The 5,014-nt window shown below is 30.8% G+C and overlaps 1 long non-coding RNA gene across 1 annotated transcript; it reads left to right on the top strand.

The window, feature by feature from the left end:
- Positions 1-496: 496 nt before the first annotated feature.
- LOC134847785 (uncharacterized) lies at positions 497-1,337 on the top strand. Its single transcript, XR_010162877.1, has 3 exons — positions 497-611; positions 775-877; positions 1,252-1,337. It is a non-coding gene; the product is annotated as an uncharacterized LOC134847785 (long non-coding RNA).
- The last annotated feature ends 3,677 nt before the right edge of the window (positions 1,338-5,014 follow it).

Below are 5,014 nucleotides of genomic sequence, written 5' to 3' on the forward strand. Positions count from 1 at the left end.
ATGATGAACACAAAACATCGAAACATTATATCAGTCCCCTAATAGGCTATAGGGAGGAGGATTTTAGTGCGGTTCTTATTTGGAGTTTTTGTGAAAATATGAAAAATTTCGTTTTCAAGAAGGGAACAGACTCGATTGATATTTACACAGCTCATAACAAGAAAAGCTTCCATCATGAAAGAACATCAAAAAATTTTCAGCCAACCAGAGTCGATTATTTTGTAAGCCACGCTAAGCAGTTTAGATCCAATTGAAGTTCTGGGGAGGAGAATTTTAACTGTTCTATTTATCGGCTTTGAGCTCACTTGATCCCATGTGCCTTTTCTAAATCATTTTTTTTATTTGACACCAATATCTGCTGGAATTATTGTTTGACATCAAATTCAATTAATTAACTAACGCATCATAATGCAATGAATACTACCAGGTGATAACCTTTTCAAATACAAAGATTTACTCAGAAATTTGTTGACGACAAACACTTATGCAAATAATACTGAACTTTGCAAATTTGGTCTTTTCTCTTCAATGATCTTTTACGAACGAAATGCTCCGTCATAATTTTTCTTGGAAGTTTCTTAGAATTCATACTTTTTCACAATGTTTCCTGTGTGAGTACCAATTTCATGGTTCGTTTAAAAAAATCAAATTGAAATTGTTTTTCTGTTTATATCATTTTGTAAAATCATGGAGTTTGGCATTTTCAATATGTTTTTGCATCTATTTTTTTTGTTTTTTTTTTTAAATTTCTCTACAACTTTATGAATGTTTCAGTTATGTTAGCGGTACGGAATGTTGTCGCTTCGCCGAGTGAGTCTCTTCACATAGTTTTGCCCGAGAGCGAGTACCCTCCTGGCAAACAATGTGCAAAACTCAGGTAGGAAAATTTTGTAAATTCGGCTTTTTTTTCAAGGGATTCGTTGTTCGACTGAGGTTATTTTTGTCTTAAATCAGAATGTTGGAAAATTATTTCACATTCAAAGATTTTTTTATGACCGATTTCTTGATTTTTTATTATTACTTTTTAAAAAATCCAACCCAGCTATTGGCACTGGTAGATTTATCTGTTAACCTTGATCGACTCATGTATCGGCTTCGGTCAGTTCTTTTATCAAGCTTGGTAGGCCTATGAGTCGCACTATAATGAACATTTTTCGAGCAAAGTTTTTATCAACCTATAAAATTTGGGTCGAAAAAGAAGATTGGTCGATCCATACTGTTGACCCATCCACTCGGACTTCCGTATTTCAGCTATGCTTACTGCATCAGCAGCTATTCGCTATTGGGCGAGAGAAAAAAACGTCATCCTCATTGGGCTGACTTGCCAAAGTTTGCTGCGCTCCTTCAATATAACGAAACTTGGAAAAAAATCAACTGGTTTTCCTTTCAACCATCAGGTTAATACCTTGTCTTACCTTGAAAATTTTCAATGAGTGCCCGGGTTGACATCCATAGAAAAAAATTATTATCATACAACTCCATGCAAAAAAGTGGTTATCATACAAATCCATGTATGGGTTCAATAGAAAAATAGTTATCATAGGATATCCATTTATGAAAATCGAATGATACTGTTTTTTCCAATAAATTATTTTTTTTCTGAAAAAACCTTTAAAAAAGTTTTTTTTGGTAAGTTTCAATGAGCTTAAATCATTTTCTAATTAAGTTCGATCAAATTGGTCAATTTTGAAAAAAACCGTTGACCATACGATTTCTATTCTATAAAAATGGTATGATAATTAGATTTTTTTTCATAAGCAACCTTTTTGATCGAAAACTGTTTAAAAAACTATTTAGGCAAGCTCAAATGAGCTTAATTTTTTTTTCTAGTAATTGAAATCATTTTGATCATCAAATTGTTGATCATCGAAAAATGCTTATCATACGGTTTCCATTTTATGAAAACGGTATGAAATGCATTTTTTTCATGACTACAATTTTGTTCAGAAACTCTTCAAAAAGTTATAGGCTAGTTCAGATGAGCTGGAGTTGGTTTAAGAGTAAATGAAATCATAATGATCATCAAAATTGTTGTTTATTTTTGTTTATAAATGATAAAAAAAATAGTTTGTCAGAATATTGCTTGTTTATGCTTTTGGGATTAAATTTTCTGATTGAAACTCAAATTCTTAAAACTAATATTGCTCTTATTGATTTTTGAGGCAGAAATGTAGGTCGAGGCTTAAGAAACTAGACGACAAGGAAATTAGACGTGATCAGAAAAACTGAATTTAAAACTACAATTATGGGAAATTAGATAAATTTATACAAAGATTATACATTTCAAAAATTGTTTATACTATTTGGGTTATTGTTTTATAAATCATTTATATTAAAAAGTATGCAATGGGATTATCTACTTTTTTAATGTTTGTGAAATATTTTTTCAAGCATTAAAAATTGTTAGCTTTTTGCTTTCCGTCTAAAATGCTAGTTTTGCAAAAAAAATTTGTTAAAATGCTAGTTTTTCAAAAAAAAACTTATTTCCATTTGTTTGAGCCGTCCAATTTGCTGAAGTATCTTTAGGAGGTAAATTGGTTAAAATTTAAACCTTCGAATAAAAGATAAAATATGGAGAACATCGTAATGCTTTTCATGAAATGTTTCAAAGTTTACATCTTCCATTCGATAAAAGCTAGACCAACAAATGGGCTCACAAAGCATTTTTTAATCTCTAAAATGATACATTTTTTTAAAATCATGTAAAAACTTGTTATATTAAAACTTTTTTGGCAATTATGCAAGTTTTTGCCTTCCAAAAGCAAAAGTGTATGAAAAAAAACTTTTTTGTCAAAAGCAGAAGTTTCAATCATGACAAGCACAAACTGTCTAAAGCGAAATGAGTAAAACCTCGATAACTTTACTTCTGTTTTCCATAAAATCTCGAAAAGTTTACTTTTCTGTTTTCCAACGATCTTGAATTTGTTAGTGTTCAACATTTTATTAAGTAAAATCTCCATTACGGGACCAAAGTGTGCAGTGGATAGGCGCATAACTTTGTTGCTGTATGTTCCTGGATTTCCAGAGACAGGTCTGAAAACATGTTTAAAATTTGTCAAAACGATCATAGAGAATGAAAGAACAAAAGAAGAAGAAAAGGAGCGTCCTTGTTGCGGAATCCGCTCACAATTCACAAAATGCACAGTTTGGCCTCGTAATGTCAAATACTTGTATAAGAAAAAAATAGGATTAATTGCCCGGGTTGACCGAAATTTCCTATGATACAATTTCCATATACGTAAAACTTCTTATCGATAGGTACAGAAATTTTTATAAAATCTCTATGATAAGCGTTTTTCCCTATATGGAAATTGTATGATAAATTTTTTTTCCATAAACCAAAAAGTTGATTTTTTTTCTAATTTTATTTTCTGAAAAATTTTGGATTGTGTTCGTAAACGAACGCAAGTGATAAAAAAATTGTTTACTCCAAGCACCAAGTATTGGACGGTCTTGAATTTACAATGAATAGAAAACGAACTGAATTGTCGAACAGCTGTCTTTCACAATTGATATAACCAAAGTAACAAACTTTTAAATTTTGGCAAACTGTTTCAACGATGATTAAGTTCAAGATTTAAGATTTGAATTTTCAAATTATCCAACATTGATCAACGCATACATAAACATGCCAAACAAACAAAATAAACATTTCAAACAACCGATGATAAAAGCTATTAAAGGAAAAAGAAAAAAAAAAACAACATTAGTGTATCCAGGACTAAAAAAAAAAAAAAAAAAGCTTTTGGGCAATTTGAAAAAAATGTTCCTTTAGGAATTCTAAGACTAATTTAGACATTCTAAAATGCGTGTAAAACATTTTTGTGATATTTTAGACATTTTAAAATGCGTGGAAAACATTTTTGTGACCTTTTTTCAAACAAAATTTACAAACAATTAAAAGGAATAATTTCTATAATTGCGAAAAATATTCTGACCAAAAATATTCTGACGAAATTTTTTTTCCATTTTGACCAACGTGCTTTTTTGGCGTGCTATCCTTTCTCAAAACTCAAAATTATTGTATTTATGTGTTTGTATTTATGTCAAAAATATATGCCTTAAGTACCAAATAGGAGAGCTTTTGAGAGGCCAGGGTGATTCCGGAGGGCTAAGAACGTCCCCTCCCAATACGCTACTGGTCAGTGTCGATCAAAGTTTTAAAATTTCATGAACCGTTTTCAATTTTTTTTGCAAAATTGTAAAAATACAAATTCTAGAAATAATAAACTCGCATAAAAAACCTTTTACAGGAAGTTGTTGCCGAGAACAAGTCGATGAATATGAAAAACATGGACGCTACAATGGGATATCTCCGGATTTATATATAAAGAAAGTGACAAACTTTTCTACAGCTGGAAAAAATTTGACCCATATACAGGTAATTATACACAAATTATGGTTTTGAAATTGTTTTTGGTTGCTTTTCAAGTCATAGACAGTTTAGAAAGTTTCAAGGCTTTTTTAAGTAAAAAACTTAAGCTACAGACTATTTTGACTAGTTGCCTCATCAAAAAATTCTTTTTTGGTAAGAGCTTGAACTTTATGTCAATGTTTGAAACGTTCATCTAATCGACCAAAAATTTTGTCCTTTTAATTCTAAGCCAATCACATTTCAATTCATATATTTTGCTTAAAATAAACAAAACTATTAATTTTATCAGTAAATTTGCTTAGGCAAGATATGACTGCATTAGAGATCGTAACATAATTGTGGCTCTGGGTTTTGGATGGGGAGCGCCACTACAGCGCTTGGGAACCACAAAACAAAATGTACCCTATCAAATACTTACGAAAGTGCCGTTAGTTTTTTGGAAGTCGCATAGAGTATCCGATATTTATACTTACAATTATGAAACTGTTGCTGAAAAATTGACTTTCCACTTCTTCAAAACTACACTCATGTGCCTCGAACATCCGTGGATTTGCGACAAGTATCCTTAGCAAAAAGAAATTACTCTTACTGCTAATCTGAATTGATCTAAATAATTTATCTTCAGTTTCTTATGATAAG

Source organism: Symsagittifera roscoffensis, chromosome 6, assembly GCF_963678635.1.
Source record: "Symsagittifera roscoffensis chromosome 6, txSymRosc1.1, whole genome shotgun sequence".
NCBI lineage: Eukaryota > Metazoa > Xenacoelomorpha > Acoela > Convolutidae > Symsagittifera > Symsagittifera roscoffensis.